General features: G+C 43.6%; 2 long non-coding RNA genes across 2 annotated transcripts in view; both read left to right on the top strand.

Annotated features, from left to right (window-relative positions):
- Nucleotides 1–11,025, top strand: part of LOC306921134 — a 59,606-nt gene extending 48,581 nt beyond the window's left edge. Inside the window, exon 3 of the long non-coding RNA XR_013789745.1 lies at nucleotides 10,915–11,025. This is a non-coding gene — a long non-coding RNA (uncharacterized lncRNA). The remainder of the gene's footprint in view (nucleotides 1–10,914) is intronic.
- The window catches only part of LOC306940464, a 687,363-nt gene that overhangs the window by 195,543 nt on the left and 471,217 nt on the right, over nucleotides 1–20,603 (top strand). The gene's annotated exons all lie outside the window — the stretch shown is intronic.

Genomic DNA, 20,603 nt, shown 5'->3' with positions numbered 1-20,603 from the left:
ATTGTTATATGACCTACACCTCAAGGCTGCAAGTATAGTATACACTGGCACTGAGCCACCGCCTGCAGTCATGGTTTCCGTGCAGACTATCAGTGGTTGCTTTTGCCCATCAGTGGTGGGAAAAGTACTTACATTTTGTAAGATCATGACACTGATGAAGACTGTGTGTAGGTCGAAACGTCAGTCTATTCTTTTTGTACTAGCACCTAATAAAAAAGGCTTGAATTTCCCATGCTGCTCCAGCGTCTTCTCCTTCCTCTGTACCGTAAGAGAGCTAAGAGGCCTATACCTCTATTCCCACCAGACCTCCGTGACACAGATTCCACACCTACATCAAACTTTTAAATAAACCTACCATGACCCTCTTACAGATCTGTTTATGACCCCCCCCCAGGCCCCAGCACATGTTCTAAAGGAGAACATGAGTCTTGAGATGTTTCAGAGACTTAGAAAAAACCTTCAGATCAAAGTGAAACCCTCAAGCTTACTACCAGGGAGTTATCAAAATGCAGGGCCTAGCACACACACACGCACGCACGCACGCACGCACGCACACAATGCAGAATGCAGAATGCAGAATAACAAGCAGAACTTCCGCCATCTGTGCACAGCTGGAGAGCTGACAGACAATGACATTAAAAGCATCATATGTTACAATAAGGCAGACTCTGGGGTATCGAGAAATGGAGGACACAGCACGAAAATGATCCAGTGAAGAAAGACGTTTCTTTGCTAGACTCTCTGGTGTTGTTGACTAAGACTAAACCATTTATGATGACTAAGAGAGAGACGGAGAGAGACGGGCAACTAATATTCATGGGGTGGAGAACAAAGGGGCAGAGGAACCGACCGTGACTAGAGCTTTTAAAAAGTCTAACACTCTCCTCAAATTAAACCCATATGCTGCCATGCATGACCCAGTGGAACAATGGAATGGTTGTGTTTCGTTAATTTATTTTTTAAATAAAGCAAAAACTAAAACCACATAATTGTGTTTCACTGTTTTCATGGATTGGCTATTATTCTCAAGAGGCTGTTCTGTTGGCCCGGTGTTGTTGTTATGAGGATGTAAATTAAAGTTTGTTGCTTTAGTTTGTACATTAAAAATAAAGTGTATTTAAGACGTTTTTACAGTAACTCATTTCATGTCAACGTTGCTGCACAAATAATGCAAACTATGAAAAACCACACCATCAAATAATCAAATAAAATAGTGTGGTTTAAAGAACTCAGCTTTATTCCTATACCAAATCACAACTTGTGACTACATTTGACTGAGGGACTGCCATTGGATTTTTTTTAATTTGTTTTTGTTCACGTCATATGAAAGCAGGGAATCATAGCTTCAAATTGACATATTGGTTGTTCAGTTTGACCCATCAGTTTTGGAGATATGGCTTATAGAGTAATGTCACCGGAAGTGTAGCGGCGGCCCAAGCTGAACACGAAAGAGTTGCAATGCATATAGCCCATTGGTACAATAGGCAGAGACATAATATAGTTGAACTCAATAACTACTTTTACAATTGTGTGTGTGTGTGTGTGTGTGTGTGTGTGTGTGTGTGTGTGTGTGTGTGTGTGTGTGTGCGCGTGCGTGCGTGCGTGTGAAGGCCTGCATGTGCGCATGCATGCATGCTCAATTGCTCATGTGTGTGTGTGCATGTGAAGGCCTGCATGTGTGCATGCATGCACGCTCATGTGTGTGTGTGTGAGCGTGGCTATCAGCATGCATGCACTGTTGCCCCCATGCAGAGAGCATCACATCAAAGGATATACTTAGACCGGTGAGATAGACACTCTAAACCTCGTCTCCTCTTCTCCCTTCAACTCGCCTTGCCTTCTGTGTCATTGCTGATGAAGAAGAGTGTGTGAGTGTGATGCATAAATTAAGCCAAAAGTGTTGCAGACGGCTCTCTTATAATGTTAATGTGAATGGGCTGCTTATAATATTTATGGGTAAAATGAAATGATTTCATTGCATTGTGGTGACTATAGAGTATAGTGACTCGAGTGGACCCGAGTCCCTTGGTCCGAGACCGAGTCCAGTCCAAGTCAAATTAAGTGCGAGACTGACACGAGACCATGTAAATGAAACTGTGGGCTCGAGACCGGACTTGAGACGAGTCAATGACTCGAGTTCTGTACACTACGCAGATGAAGCACAGCTAAAACAAGCTTGAGTATACAGTACCCGGTATCAATATGCTTTGGGCTTATCAAGCCTGTTATTATTGAGCCTAGCGGCCCATGACGCCATGTTTAAACAATCAAGACAATAAATAAATATAATCACCCATTGCAGGCACAAACATCTTGTAATTAATTTGCGTTTAAAATTGTATGCTATGTTTGCCGCAATCGGGGTGTCATTGGCAAAGAGTGTTGGCTCTCAATTGACCTAACTGAAATAAAGGTGCAAGAAAGAAAGAAAATATTGAAACTGTCCTTTTTGTGTATCTCGAGAACCGTCTCATTGTGACCCATCGACTTCAAACTCGGCGTGTGCAATAGCCGAGGACCAAAGGGATTGCGGCTACCAGCGTTAAGTTGGACCCGATAGGCGGTTGTCCAAAACCAATCATCCAGCCCATTATGGAACATCTGCTGTTTCAACTCCATATAATGAGCCTGTCCAGGCTGGAAAAACACGCATTTGCGCGTTTTCGCATTTCCAGGCTGGAAAAACATGCATTCGCGCGTTTTCACATTTCCAGGCTGGAAAAACACGCATTCGCGCTTTTTTGCATTTCCAGGCTGGAAAAACACGCATTTGTGCTTTTTCGCATTTCCACGCATTCATTTTTGCTATAACGTCATTTTTGCTATAATGTCATTTTTGCTATAACATCATATTTGCTATAACATCATTTTTGCTGTCTGCCATGCCTGAAAGGCTATCACTTTCCCGCCAGCAGAGAGAGAACCACTCAGACCGATTGCGTCTAACTTTCCAGACAACAAACTAAAATAGTCACCATGACATGACATGTGATTTGGGTTTCACAGCTTGAGAAATCGGCTTTGTGAGAGTGTGTGAAGTTCGGCTGTGTGAGTGTGTGTGAAGTTCGGCTGTGTGAGTGTGTGTGAAGTTGTGAACAGGGTAATTTGCCTCACACTCATGACACGTATTGCGTGAGGGTTGGCAGCCCTGTATCTCCAACACATGCATGATGGGTTTGGAACAAACTTTGTTGATCCTGAGGGGGAAATTAAATTGTTACAGCATCAATTTGACAACAAACAGAGCTGGCCCGAGCCACCCGTCCCAATAAAAAAGGTAAACATGTTTAGGGCCGTCTCCCTCCCTCCCTCCCTCCCTTGTGTCATGAGAAAACACCACCATGACAGTGACTTGAGAGAACAACACTTAGATAAGAGTAACCTTAATTTGATGCGTTAGCTGGGCAGTGCTTCTCTTAAGGTATGCTTTCTTGCTAGTCATTTACAAGGCTGTGGCTTTGTGCCTGACAAAAGTGGTTCACTTTTCCACACCAGTTTGAATGACATTTCAGACCAGCACGGACGACCGGGACTATGGCGAAACATCTAAAATGGACCAAACCGTCCAGGTGTGAAAGCATGGCTTATTGGCTTCCTAATTTTCTTTCAATAGCATGTCAGAGCCGTTTGACAATTTACTGTTATTTATTTTCTTTTTACATCTCTGCTGTCCCTAGTGTCTCTCCTTATAGCGACCTTGAGAGTGTGTGTGTCAGGTTGCAGAATGCATTGCAGAAGAGGAGACATCACTTTATTTAACATTATTTAACATTTATTTTACAGGAAGTTGAGGCAGGAAAAGATACAACACAGACAAAGAACACAACGCAAGACTAGGATCTGCCAGTGAGTGAGCAGAATGAGTCTGGTTATATAGGCAGCAAGCTGATTAGTGAAGCGACCACAGGTGAAGTGATTGCCAGGGTGAAGTGATTGCCAGGGGAGGTGAGAGTGGAGACAGGTGTGTTATGTCTTAGTTAGTTAGTTAGTTAGTTTCATTTATTTGTCCACGTATGGAAATTTGTCTTCGGTCTCAACAGTAAAAAACAAACAGTTACAACAACAGCAACAACACGTAACACAATTATTTTCTCATGGCAAAACAAAAAGTGCAGGACAACAGTGGCAAATACATTGAAAAAACAAACAAATCTAGCGAGACATGGTGTCATTTAGCGCCTTAATGGCATTTGGTATGAAGGAATTTTTAAAAATGTTACGGTGAGCTCTTGGCACTTTGTACCGTCTACCAGAGGGAAGTAGCTCGAACTCCCTGCAGAGTGGATGAGAGGGGTCGTTTGCTATCTTGATAGCTTTTCTACGAAGTACCTCCTTGTAGATACAGCCTATTTGTTGCTGTCTCTTCCCAATGATTTTTGATGCTAGGTTTACTATTCTCTGCAGCTTGCCTCTTCCTTTTACATTTAGATTTCCATACCACATAGCCATGTTAAACGTCAAAATTCCCTCTATCAGGTTTTTATAGACCGTCTCCATAATATGCTTACTCACTCCAAATGAGTTGAGCTTGCGTAGTAGATGGAGGCGTTGGTTACAAGTTTTAAATATCTGGTCAGTATTTTCACTGAAATTGAGTTTGTTGTCAATATATGTGCCTAAGTATTTAAAAGTGTCTACTATCTCCACTATTTGTCCACCAATTGTAATGGACTGCACAGGTTCCTTTTCATGAATGACAAGTTCTTTAGTTTTTGTCACATTGATCCCTAAGGAGCTTTTCTCGCACCAGTTCTGAAGAGATGACACATGTACTCTGTATGCTTCCTCCCCCGCTGTGTCCCCCTTCTTCAGTAAGGCAACCAGGGCCATATCATCCGCATATTTGAACAAATGAAATATATCCTGATCTAACTGGAATTCATTTGTATATAAGGAGAAAAGTAAGGGGGATAAGATAGTCCCCTGTGGAGCACCGGTGTTAAGCACAGTGATGTCGGACAGAGTATCATTAACACGGACCTGTTGAGGACGGTCAGAGAGGAAGTCTCTGACAAGATGGATAATACCTCCATTTACCCCTATGTCAATGAGTCTCTGCAGAAGGGTGTGTATCTGCATGCTGTTGAAAGCAGAGGTAAAATCAATAAAAAGGACCCTGGCAAAGTGGGAGGGGACTTGGAGATGCTTTGACAGGGTGTTAAACAGGCTGATAGTTGCATCATCAGTTCCTCTCTGACTTTTATAAGCGAATTGGAGATGATCTAAGCTGTTAGAAACCATCGCTGTGATTTGTCTGCTTATGACTCTTTCAAAACATTTTCCCAAAATGGAAGTAAGAGCAATGGGCCTGAAGTCTTTTAGTTCAGTGGCTCCAGGCTTCTTGGGGAGAGGCACAATACAAGATATTTTCCATAAATTGGGCATTGTTAGAGAGTCAAGCAAATACTGGAATAGCATCAACACAATACCTTTAAGTTCATGAACATTTTCTTTCAACACTCTACCTCTAAGGCCATCAGGCCCAGGGGCCGAGTTGGGCTTAATACAGGAAAGGCTAGCTACAATTTCATTTTCACTGAGTGTGATAGGGACATAGTCCGGAATGGACATACACACACTATCACGCTCAGCACTGAAGTCATTCTTATCAAAACGGCTGAAAAAGATATTTAGATCGTTAGCAAAAGATGGAGAGGGGTGCGACAGGGGGGTACGCTTTTGCTTAGTTTCCCTGCCCATCATCACATTTAAACCTTCCCATGCTTTCTTGGCATTCCCTGCAAAGTATTGGTACTCAACTTTATCTTTGTAATCTATTTTTGCTTGTTTCAGTTTAGATCTTAATTCACATCTTTTTTCTCGAACTAACTCAACATTACCATTTTTAAAAGCACGTTTCTTCTCACGAATGCAACCCTTCAGATCACTAGACATCCATAAGTTGTTATTAGGGAATATTTTGACAGATTTAGTTCGCATGATTTTACTTTCATTAAACAACAGATAGGATGTAAACGTGTCAATCAGTTCGTGAGGGGGTGTCACATGAGTTAAGAAATAGCCAGTCAGTCGTTTCCAACTCGCATCTCATTTCCTCCTTACAGTCCTCTGTCCAGGTCACTATTTCCTTGGTCACTGTTTTTTCCCGTCTCAGTTTAGCCCTGTAGCGTGGGAGTAGGTGTATGACATTATGGTCAGACTTCCCCAAGGCAGGCCTGCAGGTGGATTTGTAGGCGTCTGGTATGTTGCCATAACACTTGTCCAGGGTGCGTGCCAGGCGGGTCGGACAGTCCACGTACTGGTGTAGAGTGGGCAGGTGATCGGACAGTTCACAAGAGTTAAAGTCCCCTAGCAGCAGAACGGGTTGGTTAACTGCGCGGGACAGAGCGTTGTTGTAGCACTCGGCTATACTGGCCGCAGCCCCCACAAAATCCGGCCCAGGTACATAGGCCAGTATGATTGTAATCTGGCCAAACTCTCTCGGGAGGTAGAATGGACGAAATGAGACCACCAGGATTTCATAGTCATGTGTGCATACGCGTTCCCGGACCGTATACTGGGTAGCCCAGCGTGTGTCAATATAGACACACAAACCACCACCAATAGATTTCCGTGACGTATTAGTGTCTCTGTCAGCCCGTATTATTGTGTAACCCGGCAGATTTGGGTCTGACATCTCCTCCTTCAACCAACTCTCTGTAAAACAGATGAGGTTGCTCTGTCTGAATTCGTTGTCGTATTTAACTTTAGCGACCAGTTCATCCATTTTGTTGCTCAAAGAGCGGACATTAGAAAAAGTTATTACCGGCAAAGGATGTCTGCTGCCGCGCCTCCTTAATCTGGCTCTCACTCCACCCCTTGATCCTCGTTTCTTATCTTTATTCCATTTTCGCGTACCGGTATTTTTAAGTTGTGGATACTTGTCCAGTGAATCCAAAACAGCGTCTCCTGGTTTGCCTGGGTGCCTGAGCGATAACAGCTGATCGCGAGTATAGGCGAGGACGCCGACTTTTCCGTGTAAACTCCATACTTCAGTGATTAAACAACTGAGAAGGCACACAGCCAGGCACAGTATCATGCCGACGTTAAGCTTCATTTTGCCACAAAGATAATTGGGGTGCGATTGCTTAGGACGACATAAAATACATAAAAAACAGCAGACGAGACAGACAGATGAGACACTGGGTCAGCAGCAGAACCGCGCCCCTCTTTCGATAGTGTGGCATACCTCATCAGGACGAAGCTGAGCGCCGGAAATCACAGATTTAGGTCACATTCTCACCTAATACTTCGGTAGACTCGATGCGAATGGGCGGAGAAGTTGGGATTCTTGCATATTTAATTTGCTGCGGTTTGCCTTCACACTGGCTGTGTCAAGCACAGCAAGGAAACGCAGCAGGGAATTTTATCAATGTGTTCAATTCATAAACTATAGCCTATACACAGTGAAATCTATGGTGTTAAAATTATACTCATAACGTGCATGTGTCATGCCGTCGTCTCTCTCTCTCGGCAGAGAGGCAGCGCACAGACAGACAAAGTCCCTGGCCTACTCCCCACACAGTCAGTGACAGCACACCTTGTTTACGGCACGCACAGACAGACAGCAAGAGAGCAATTGATTCATGTACTTGTCCTCATTTCGACCATGGGCTTCGATCTCCTCATTCGACCACGTCTATCCACGATAACGGGACATCTTTGCACTGCGTAAAATATGCCTTCTCCGTCTCCAACCCGAAAGACCCGTTGGGGAAAAAGTCCTGTTGGGGAAAAAGTCCCAAAAGTCCCGTTGGGGAAAAAGTCCCAAATGTCCCGTTGGGGAAAAAGTCCCAAATGTCCCGTTGGGGAAAAAGTCCCAAATGTCCCGTTGGGGAAAAAGTCCCAAAAGTCCCGTTGGGGAAAAGTCCCAAAAGTCCCGTTGGGGAAAAGTCCCGTTGGGGAAAAGGTCCCAAAAGTCCTGTTGGGGAAAAAGTCCCCAAGTTTCAACAGTGTTTTAACAACACACTGTTGTAAAACCACTGTTGCTATCGCATAGAAAAAAGGATGAAAAAAGGATGGAAAAAAGGATGAAAAAAGGATGAAAAAAGGATGAAAAAACACGAAAGGGGCTAGGTCAGCCAGCACCAAACAATAATGAACAAGGTCATTTCAATGGCCCTCCGTGCATCAGCAGATAACTTTGTATATTCTTCTCTGAGCTCTAACACATACAAAGTGTCTGCTTTTCTGGTGAGGTAGTTGGCCCGCCTTGTGAAGCAGCTCTTGGCTGCAGTCCTCTCCTTCTTTAACTGATCAACAGTTTTGCCAAGAACATCCTCCGCCATTTTGATCAGTGAGAGGTTTAATTCCTTTCCAGGTTCAGTTGTTTGTTTATCTTGGAAGTTGAACTTATTCACAGGTGCTTCAGTTGTTTCAGTGACACTTCTCATCAGCTCCCTCTGCTGGACTTTCTGAAGCCTTTTATCTTCTTGTGCTGTTGCTGGATGATGAGTTCCTCTTGATCAACAAGCTGGCACGCTGTTGGTTTTCAACTGTCAAGTTGTTCGGGATTTTTTCAGAAACCTTTTTGCCCAAACTTGAAAAACGGCTTAGCCGACAGGGGGAACTGTGGTCAACTCAATAAGACAACTTCTTTCCTCTTTTGTTCGTTTTTACTTTGAAATTAGTTGTGGTACAGGTGGCATTTAGGTATAGGTATAGGTTGAAAACCTTAAATTAACCCTGTATCGTCATTCATAATCAAACAAAAATAACTGAAATTCACTCATTTCACTTAAATAACCAGAGTTACTAATGTAACCTACAGCACTGAATCACTAGTCACTTCAGTAATTCAAATAAACAGGTCATATAAACTACAATATTCAATTCAGGAGCATCAATTGGACTAAGCGAGCCTATATGCAACTTAAATCAAACATAATTATAGCAGTTAACATGTGGCCTAGCACAAAAACATAAATAACTTGCATCAAACTTAAGCAATACAATAAAATGTAGAAACACCAGTGGCATTCCCCTTGATGGCTTGACAGGTTTCAGTCTTCCCAGCTCCAATGTTTGGTTAGTCTTTTAGTTGTTCTGCTGTTCTCTCCATGCAGTGTTCACCACTGATGCTGCTTTTCATACTGAACAAACACTTCCTGTTTTCTGTGCCTCTCCCCAATCAGTGATTGCCACCAGGTGCTGACTGCTGACTCATGATCAGTGATTGACAGCGATAATTGACACCAATGATTGATACCAATTAGGCCAATTAGGGGTTTTGACAGCACATTGACTGTTACCCGGGCGTTGCATCATCGTTGACTTCATGATCAGGCCTAGCTGTCAGCATCTAGTCAGACAGACAGGCAGAGAGCCAGCCAGGCATATTGTGTTGTGGACTCTTTGTGTTATGCAATTCAAGTTTCCTTTAATTGCCCTGCAAGTTAAAAAACGGAATTGGCCTGGGCCTGGCCGTGCATCGCGGGTTCGAGACCCGTTCCAGACGATCTTTTCTGCCTGTCTCTCCCCGTCTCTCTCCCCCGGTTTTCCTGTCTATCTACACTGTAACCTACTGTATAAATAAAGGCAGAAAAGCCCAAAAAAGATAAATTAAAAAAGTAAAAAAATAATAATACAGAATACTCTCTCTGCCAGTAGTAAGTACACAAAGTAAAGACCTTCCCAAAAACAACAAATACATAAATAAACATTACAGTCCTATTTATAGAATGAATACACAGTACAGCAGTGATCTCAACCTGTGGGCCGGGCACCACCAAAACACTATGATTTTAATATCACACTAATGTAAAAAAAAAAATCCCACCCGTGTGAACTGAGTGGTGTAAGGTCTTATATAGCCTGATCAGCTGTGGTCTGGCGTAATGTCTGACGTAATGAAATCACACCCGGGTGAACTGGGTGACCGTAGCAACCATGCTCATTTTTTACGAAGAGACAGACAGACAGACACGTAAACTAACAAAGCCAGTCGTAGGAGTGGTTTACACCACTCAAAAAGAATCACACCCGTGTGAACTGAGTGGTGTAAGGTCTTATATAGACTGATCAGCTGTGGTCTGACGTAATGTCTGACGTAATTAAATCACATCTCAAAATTGTACTTAAGTGCAGTACTTCTGTAGCCTGGCCCCAGCCCTGAATCGCTAGTCACGGCCATTCAAAAAAAATGTTCTGACACAAAAATAAAATTCAGAGTCAGTGTCAGGCTAGTACTTCAGTATAGTTAGTTTACACCACATACTGGGTTTTCCTTACGCAGCGTGTGGTGTCTGGTGTACAGTGTAAATGTTATGAAGATGTGGTACAGTAGTTCTGTGCCAATAATTTGGCTGCAACTGTGTGTTTACGTGGTTCTTTGTAGCAGTTCTGAGCCGTCATGTTGCCAGACCAACACTGTGATACAGCCTGCATGTCAGAACACTCAATGGTACAGCAATAGAAGTTCATGAGAGCTTCTCTTGAGATGCCTCGGAGGTACACTCTCTCTGCTGTACTTTCTTCAGGATGGAGTTGGTGAGAGACTGCGTGAGGGTGTCTGAGATGTGTAAGAAATCTGAAACTAAGTTATAAGCAAAGTTTTCAGAGGAATTGTCTGAATGTGGTTAATAGTTAATAGCTATTTTAAGCAATTGTGAAATGCACTAGACAGACAGACAGACAGACAGACAGACAGATGCATGTGTGAATGCATGAGTGCATATGTGTGAATGTGTGAGTGCATGTGTGAATGTGTGAGTGCAAATGCATGCGTGCGTGCGTGCGTGCGTGCGTGCGTGCGTGCGTGCGTGCGTGTGTGTGTGCATGCAAGAATGTATGTGTGTGTGTGCGTAGGCTACATGCATGTGCGCGTTGAGAAGCACATTGGCAGTTTATGTAACAGTTAATTGTTCTGCCCAGCGAGTTTAATTTCTGCCCCCTCCTTCATGTTTCATTTAAAAGGTGACACAATATGCTCCCATCCCTGAAGGAATGAATACACCATCGAACCCCCAGCCCCTGCTCCCCGCCACCACCACCACCACCACCACCACCACCACCACCACAGAAAACAACATGCACACAAAAGACTGGCTGAACACACAATAGTTTATCTGAGAGAAGAAAGGCCCAAGGCCTGAGCAGCAGACACATGGTTTGACTGATAAAAGCTGTTAATAAAGACTGATAATAAAGGAGCTCCAGTTTCAAATTATTCTCCTTTAAGTTCTCTCAAAGAGCTTCTCGGTCTCAGGCAACTGTATTTTCTTCTCTGTGACCTAAACACTTAAAGATTGTCTTGACAGCTGACTCTTGCAACTGTTCGTTGAGGCGCACGAGAGAAATGCCCATGGAGCAAGGATGGGCATATACTGGGGATCTCCATATGAGAATAAAAGGGACACGGCTAGGCAGACAGATACTGTACATAGGCTGTTTTGTGTTGTTGTAATCTATTCTCCAGGGTGGGAATCTTCCTTATCTGTATAAGTATAATATACCGGTACTTTTTGGGGGCTGTTTGGGTTAAGTTTAGGTTATAAACATAGTTTTACTGAGATCAGGGTTAGGGTTAAGCTTAGGTTTAGGTATAACTTAAAAAAAAACATTGCATGGCTGCTGGGACGTATCCTCAGTGATGTATCCTGAGGTCAACGGGGTTTCGGGTCTCTCAACATCATACCGCTCACTCAGGCGACCCAGCCGGGAGTGATCAAGTCCCGACTTACGTCCCAGTAGCTACCCTCAATCAGTCCCACTAGGGAAAAACCAGGGGCACATGCACAATCCGTTGGAACTACTCCAGAACTACTCTGCCAGGGCTGGCAGGTACACTTCTGGCGCATGGAGGGACTAGGCTCTGTGGGTTGTCTCCTGTCCGGGCCCCTCCTACGTCTCACCAGGTCCACTCCTGCTCTCACCAGGAGTAGAGCGAGGACCTGTGCGTTGCACCAGAGTCCCAGCACCAGATAGTTCATTCAGGAGTGGTGGGCAATGGTTCCGCAGGGTCATGGTGCTGCGGTTCCGCTTGCTGCTTGCATGGCCCTCCCAAAGGCCTCACCAAGGGCTGTTGGGCTTCCTCCTCACGGAGGACACAGGCTGGGGCGCTAACCCATACTGCTCACCCGGGTGCCGTCTACATTCCGACTGTCACCCGTCTCTCCGGTGGTCACCAGACTATACCTGGTTGTCACATATAGTCTATTCCTATGAGTCACTATAAATAGAAGAACTATAACTAAAAAACATTGCATGGATGGTATAGTTTTACATGAGGTAAGGTAGAGCCAGGCAGCTATTTAAAATGATCATTTGTTCAGTGTTTCCATGGCTTATTGTGTATATTGCATATAGTTTTCTTCTCCTTTTTTATTTTTCTTATTGCTTGGCCCCTGTATCACTGCTGCAGCTATATATTTTCTTGTGTTTACTTGTTTACTCAATAAAAAAGGCATTACGCTTTGATTATCTCTCGCTCGCTCACTCACATCACAAATGTGCTTCAATTTCACTTCATTTAGTTTTGCAATAAAAAGGCCACAAGTGAATTATGGCTAAAGTAATACTAACAATTTATCACATACACTTTGAATTCAGGAATGGATCACCAGTGGTTCCCAAACCTTTTAGCCTGTGACCCGAAAGATAAATGAGATGTTTGCCCGGCACCCAAACTATAGTGAAAAAATTGTAGTTTGGCTATTTTCACTACTTCTTAAACATTTGTTTTCTAATGTATGGTTATTTTTCCTTTTATTTCATTTTTAAATAATATGAATTAAATCTAAATGTAGGAAACAAAAAAATAAGGGTCCATTTGGTTACCAACTCTCCATTTAGCTGGAGACCACCTGGAACCCCCTCAAGGACCACTGGTTGAAAACCACTGCTCTTGTATACGAGTCTACGGTATACAGTATGTCTCTGCAGTACTTCACAAATCATGCATTTTCCATCAGTCAGTCAGACAGGAAGACTGGCCCGCTGCTCCACTGCCCCGCTGAAGACCTTCAGTTTGATCTTGCAGATACTTCTATTCACACATGCTGTTGTAGGGCCTCTTTCTCTCCCCAAGAAGTCACACACACACACACACACACAGCTCTGGGGGGACTCGTTATTAAGGGGGGAGTAATAAGTGATAAACTGTGCAATGGCCTTCACACTAGTCTGCACAGGTAGAAGGAAGCTGATGCTTTGGCCTATTTAGCCGTTTCAGCATTTACAAGAGGCCAGGATTAGTGCTTCCAAAAGCATCTGCAAAACATACATACAGCATATAAAATAATATAGATCATAATATAGAATGAATAAAATAGCATATCTCAATAACTGTACCACCAATCCATGTCATGCCCATATGGTATATTATGGAGAGCCCTGATGTCCTCAATTTCCCATTAGTCTAATATTGACATCATATACTGTACAGCAGGGGTGCCCAAAAGGTAGATCGCGATCTACCAGTAGATCACAAAGGCTGTGCAGGTAGATCACTTGACATGACCCTAAACATATATATAAAAAAAGGAATCTGCCACTTGAATTCAGGTGACTTGATTGATTGATATTAAAAAGGGCCTCTTACTCAAACCCACAATGAAATACTTTGTTTTGTGTTGCGCACAAATGTCAGTAGCATTACAAGTTTTATAGGGAAAAAAGCCCTGGCAATTTCATTTCCCCCCACTATTTCCCATTCCAAGTGTTTTTGTCTTATATGCAACGCCAACACCATAATTCCAAAGCCCCCTCAGGTACATTCTTTGCATATTGTTTTTGTGTAGGCATATAGATCTTGTTGAGCTGGTCATTTTGAAAGTAGCTCTCAAGTCAAAAAAGTGTGGGCACCCCTGCTGTACAGTGTACAACCTTTTCTGAAGAGACTACAATTGAATTTTGTTGTTGAAATCGTTTGAGGAAAGGGAAAACGCTGGAGTGTCTGAATAATAATCAAACTGTTGGAAAATGCTGATGGTGCAGGTATTCACATGCTGCTGTTTTATATAAGCAGTGTAAATAGAACATCATTATTATTTTAGTGCTGTAACTCATATGTGTTGTTAACCATGGCTACGGGGAATTTGGGGGGAATGAACAGAGTACAGGTAATTGTTCCCAAAGATGCAGTCTTTAAATCTCCCATGTCTGGAACCATATGCTCTCCTAGAGGTGGATACTTACTGTACTGTCTCCCTTTCATATTGAATGTATAATGCATTCATCTGTTTCTGTGACAAATTACTACACAGGGAGACTAGCTGGGCCACCTCACTCTATTTCTTAAAGGACCTATAACATCAAATTCAACTTTTTCAATTTATTTTGTGTTTTTGGGGCTCCCATATGTGTTTTCTAACCCCACAAATAACCAATTTTGAACAATCAGGCTTTCATATCATATGGGTGTTTTAATGGAAATTGCTCTCAGGAACAGCTCAACTGATTTTGGCCTCATCGTGATGTCATCAATGTCACCCTACTTTGTATAATTCCTCCTCTTCTTCAGTCTTCAGTTGCAAATTTGCATTTCCACTTTGTTTACAATGTCCACCATTGTTGATTTTCCAAGCTGGCATGGAATGGAAACAAGCCTGGTTTTATCTAGCATCAAATATTAAACTCAAATATTAAATAATCTGCATATGGGGTGCTACCCCACCACCTCAGGACATTGTGGTACTGCAGCCAAAACTGCTTTCAAAGTCCAGAAAGAAATGACAAGGCCTGGTTATATCAGAGTGGTGATTGAGGCTCAAACCATTAGAAATAACTTTGAGGGACGTAGACAATATGATATTAAATATTAAAAGCAGTTTTAAAATGCATGTTATTTGCGCTTTAAAGAAAAGCAGACTATATTTCTGAGAAAGAGGCCTAATTATCAACTCTGTACTTGACCCCACTGTGGTTACACATGGACATGGATCAGTACATGGATTTGGTCAGGATGTATAGATGGTGTTGTGGTTTGTGGCAGCACAAGAACACCACCTCTCATAAGATGCAATGGAAAAGTTCTAGCTGCACTCACGTGTAAAAGAATGCCCTGCCCCATTAAACTTTCAGATGCTGTTTTTCTCCCAGTGTGGAGGAAGAATGATTAGGATTTGTATTCTCTCACTCTTGTCTTGAAATATAAGTCATTGGTTTCTGTTGTGTGAGAAGAATAATAGCAATTCAAAGCAGTTGTCCTCAAAACCACACCTCGATTCAGTCGTTGTCATAAGATCGGGAGGTGCGCTCATGATCACGGCAGCAGAGCCTATTTGTGCATGGCTGCACGCGCACCTGCAGCCCATCAAGTATAATTTATGCTTCGTCCCGCGATGGTGTCGCGCACGCAGACCTCTACGCTCACAACAGTCACGTCCGTGATGCGATGTGAGCATGTATATCAGCTGTTCTCTGTGCGCACTACTGTTGCGCAATGAAGTATAAATGTCTCCTAGGGTGCACCTCACCTCACTAGCCAACACACAAGAGGAGGTTGAATGGACTGAAACCAGCGCTCCCCAAAATAACAGGTTTGGAGATCTTTGGAGATCTATTGGGAAACAGTCACCCGTGCGCCCAGTCCCAATGTTTGTAAACAAATAATTGGTCTATTGTTTTAGTCTAGGGTTTGTTAGGTCTTTACACACTGGCACACAATAAAACGACCCGAAAATGGGAAATATTTGGCCGGCGAAATCCAACGCGTATGCGATTATATTCACCACTCCTCTCCTCCTCCTGCTGCTTTAATCATTAAAGCTGAAGGATTACCGATGACATTAAAGTTTAATGTCATCGGTAATCCTTCAGATTTCTCCACCACTTCTTCACTGGCCTTGATGGGGCCAGAGTCATCTGGGATCCACGGCCGGTCAGCCGCCCACCCCGTGCCGTTGGTAAAATAAAATGATAAATACATGAGATGGTGCCCGTTGGTGGCTGCTGCTGCTAGCACACAGTGTGCTGCTGTGTTCCCCCGACCTCGCAGAGCTGCGGGCCAGGCCGCCTGCTGCTCCGTCCACACTGTACTGTACGGTACGCCGCTGTTTATAGACCAAAATACAGTTTGGGCTGCATTTTGATTGGTCAGAGAGGTGTAGCATTTGCCAGTGAGTGTCAAAAAAAAAAAAGGAGCGAAAAGAGCCGCATTTTCGCTCCATCGAGGCCGGTTTCCAGTGCAGTGTTGTTTACTTGGTTGGATGTTGGACAGTTTGGTCTCTGCTCCGCTCCCTGGTACGCCCCAAAGCAGCTCTACTTTAAGGGCTAATCACAACCCAGCAGCCTGCTTTCAACACTGCCTGTGTGAGTGCGTGAGTGTGAGTGTGTGTGTGCGTGTGCGTGCGTTGCTGATAAGGTAGCAACCTGGTTCAGTAGACTCAAGTCGATGATTTCAATTTGATTGAAGAGTCTGCCAGGATTATTTGGAAATGGCTGGGTGGTTCTGTCTGCAGACTGTCTGTGTATGTGTGAGTGTGTGTGCGTGCGTGCATGCGTGCGTGCGTGCGTGCGTGCGTGCGTGCGTGCGTGCGTGCGTGCGCATGCATATGCATGCGTATGTGTTTAGTCAAAGCTAATGGAAGCGAGGTTCATATCAGAAATGCTTGTGCAGAAATGCTTCAGGACACAGGAGTGAAAGAAAGCCGAGATGAGCTACATCTCATCTCCCATGTAGGTAATCTGTGTGTGTGTGTGTGTGTGTGTGTGTGTGTGTGTGTGTGTGTGTGTGTGTGTGTGTGTGTGTGTGTGTAGCCGTGCACGCGTGTGTGATAGTAGCCTAGCCTATTACGTATTGTCTCAATGCTTAAATGTCATCCTATCCTGCCACTGCAAAGGGAGCCATCTGTCACTACAATGACTCCTTTAGTATGACTACAGTAACCTGGCTGCCACCACAGTTCTCTGTGGCTCTTGACAGTTGGCAGTCAGACTGACACAGGCCTCCAGGCTGCAGAGCATCACTGCGACCAGATGGCTGTAGGCTCCCTTCTCCATCGTCTGCTCGCCTTCCTCCAACCGCAGACGGTCACAGAAGGCAGCTCTCCACAGCAGAAGCCTTCTTCTGTCATTAACAGAGTGTGTGAGGGTCTCACTGGAATTTGATTCTCCAGGGTGGGAGTTCTTTTCCTTCAAATGATATAATACTGCTCTGTCATTTTGATAGTTTCACAGCTTTATGCATGCGGCAGTAGCTCTGGAGTAGAGCAGCCGCCTGGGAATCAGACGGTCCCTGGTTTGATCCTCTTCCAGGCCTTAATTGTGTCACCTGGTCATGTGAGCAAGGCACTTAACCCCCAAACGCTCCCTTGTGGGCTCACTCTGAGCAAGCCACTGATGGGTCAATGCAGAGAAGTCATTTCCCCGTGGGGTTTACTACAAAATCCCTTTTACTGAGCAAGATGTTCGCTAAGCTGTTGGCATCTTGGTGCAATTGGTGCAGAGCGGAACATTGCTGCAGAGGCTATTCCCTGGCAACACTTGTTGCATGCGTTTGTGTGTTGTGCCAAAAATATTTGTTTGAAGGATATAGGTTTTCTACAGGAACAAAAAAGGCAAAGACTAATGACAAACATCAAGGGAAAGTCTGCAGTTGGCAGAAAGACAGTTAAGTTTAAAATGCTCTTTATGTCCCTGATCTCTGTTTCAGTTTTCTCTGCTTCTCTTATCTCTCATCCTGACAAAGGGTACACAAAATCAATCAATGGCCACTTGTGAAATCAATAGCCCTCTGAACAGAGGGGTCTCTTTGTTATTTATTTAGCTGATTTGTTTGGCTTCACAGAACATGGTAGCATAATTTAAAGGCATTCAGCGTGTGCTGAAAGACTGATTCTTATGCTGGCAATGTTCAAGTCGCTGAGTTCATTGCTCGCAACGTTCTCTGTAAAAGAAAACTTCTTGTTAGATAAGGTCACCTCATTCTCAAAGGAGCTATTCTCACAGGGACCCGCATATATTCACCACTGCTGTCTCCGCTCTCTCCTCTGTTTCATCTCCACCGTGTGCAGTTCCTGTCATCAAGGTGTCTCAGAATGGATGTGTATCTCAGAATCACTGTCCCGCCGATCCACAAATCAGTCTTTCCCAAATATGGAGTTCCAAGCCACACTGAGTTATCAATATGATGTCATCAACTGTTCTCTATCTCCTGTAGGCCAAATAAGGAAAGGGGCGGAGATTATGATTTTGCCACCTGTGTGTGCTTGCGAGCGTGCGTGACAATACTGTCTATGCTTTGTACATTGGCGCACCACTAAATCATACACTATTATTATTTTATTATTTTTATTTATTTCTGTATATGTTCCAGTTTTTCATGTGTTTATGAGGTGACAGTACTTCATTAGACCTCTTGGCGTGGTTGTTATGTGCAATGATGTCTTCCCTTTGTATTTAGGGTTTCTTCCTGTAGGCTGAAACCTTGACAGTCAAACGTACCAATGAAATACACAGTGAAATCGTGACATCACAATATCACCCCCTCCCCCTTTATCATACAATCACAGCTGTGGGTGCGGCTTCAGTTCAGGTGGATCACCAGGCAAACCAGGCATACTTAACAGTTTTGCTGCATAACTCGCTTTCCACACTATTTAACTCATTCCAGGCTAACGACTTCTTTAACGCCTTTTTAATGAAATCCCGTGCAGCCAACGACGCCATTAACGTGTTATTTAGCGATTTATTTAATGATAAACCTATAAAGTTGGCTTACCGGTTACCGCATATCAAAGCTCTCATCGATCGGCAGCTCCATGTTAGATTGCTTTCCCTTCAGCCTCAATACATTTAAAAAAGATGAGGGTGGTAGATGAGGCCTTCCTAGTCCTTTTTATGAGTATTCCATTTCAAATCGTACTGGATAAATAAAGCGACTGTGTTTAGTGGCTCAATAGCAACTCCCCGTGACCACGCATCTAAAATATGAATGCTTCTAAAGACTCTTATGCAGGGGCGGCCTTAAGGATCGGGAGGCCCCATTCATGACGTCATCATTTTAATAATTAATAATTACTATACCCGGTTGTCACAAAGTCTATTCCTATGTGTAAGAGCCATTATGACCTAATGTTTTCCTGATTGACAATGTCACTGCAGCTTGGTCAATGTCAAGTCCAGCCCAGGTATTTAACCAGGCTGCTAATCAGGCACAGGTGTTGCCAGTGGCAGACGGCAGAGGCTAACAGTTTTCCACTGTGTTCAGGAGGGCTGGTCGCCTGTGTTTGTTACAGTTTCTTTCTTATTATTTTATCTGTATGTTGTATAGGAAAATTACTGCAGAAAATAAAGCAAAGTTAAACTCAACGGACATGTTTTGGAGATCAGTTTGTACTGGCACACGTAAGAACTTCCACCTGGCCGTCGGCAACCAGTAGTGCCATTAAGTATAGGACTTTAGGCACTACATTAAGAGTCACTATGAATAGAATAACTATAACTAAAAATACATGGATGCACCTGGGACGTATCCTCAGTGATGTATCCTGAGGTCAACAGGGTTTCGGGTCTACCAACATCATACCCCTCACTCAGGCAACCCAGCCGGGGTTGATCAAATCCCGACTTACGTCCCAATAGCTACCCTCGATCAGTCCATCAGGGAATGAGCAAGGCCACCCAATCCGTTGCTCCGGAACTACTCTGCCGGGACTGGGAGAACCAGATTCTGGCACGTGGAAGGACTAGGCTCTGTTGGTTGACTCCTGTCCGGGCTCCTTCTACGCCCGGCCTCCATACCTCAGTTATGTAACCTGGAGTTATGCCAGGCACAGCCTTTATAGATAATTAAATTTAATCTTAAAACCTTTCTAACACTTAGAAGCCAATGAAGGGAGAGAATTAAGAATAGGTAAAATATGGGACTCGACAACCTGTCCACTGCATTTTGTACAAGTCATTTTGAGCCAGAGCAGTTTGGCCGAGGCATTAGTAAGATGAGGACATTGAGGGGTATTAATTATGTCCAGATCTTTGGCTGAAAACACAGTGTGTCTCTGTTGCAAGACATTTATGACTGAACACACTTATTTCTGTGTGTGTGTGTGTGTGTGTGTGTGTGTGTGTGTGTGTGCGTGTGTGCGTGCGTGCGTGCGTGCGTGCGTGCGTGCGTGCGTTTAGTCAAAGCTAATGGAAGTGAGGTTCATATCAGAAATGCTTGTGTACTTTCAGGACACAGGAGTGAAAGATAGCCGAGATGAGGACATCTCATCTCCCAATATAGGTAATCTGTGTCTGCAATTATACGTCTTCTTTCTGTTCATATTTATTTTAATAGATAAAATATGCTGTCTATTCGATAACAGAGCGCTCTGTTAAGAGGATGATATTAGTCATACAACTCCCACACAGCTCTGTCTCATATTTCTCGTTGAAATGATCTTCTTCTACAGTGGGAATCAAATCACCTTTCTCCTTGCTCCTGTTGGCAATGGCAACATTATTGTATGTTGTTATCTCTTAATCTCTTGATCCAGAAAATGTCAGGCCTAACGGATGATTGACGGGTGGGACCTGATCGTTCATTATACATAAATATCACACCACTGAATTCAACATTGACCAATCAGAAACAAGCATTCAACCAAGGTGTCAGATTTTGGTGTCAGATTTTAGGTGTCTACCTTTCTGTTTTTTAAGTTTCACATGTCATTTTTAAT

This window comes from Electrona antarctica, assembly GCF_951216825.1.
Source record: "Electrona antarctica genome assembly, chromosome: 1".
NCBI classification, from domain to species: Eukaryota; Metazoa; Chordata; class Actinopteri; order Myctophiformes; family Myctophidae; genus Electrona; species Electrona antarctica.
The sequence above is the reverse complement of the archived record's forward strand: the minus strand, read 5'-3'. Positions and strand labels throughout refer to the sequence as shown.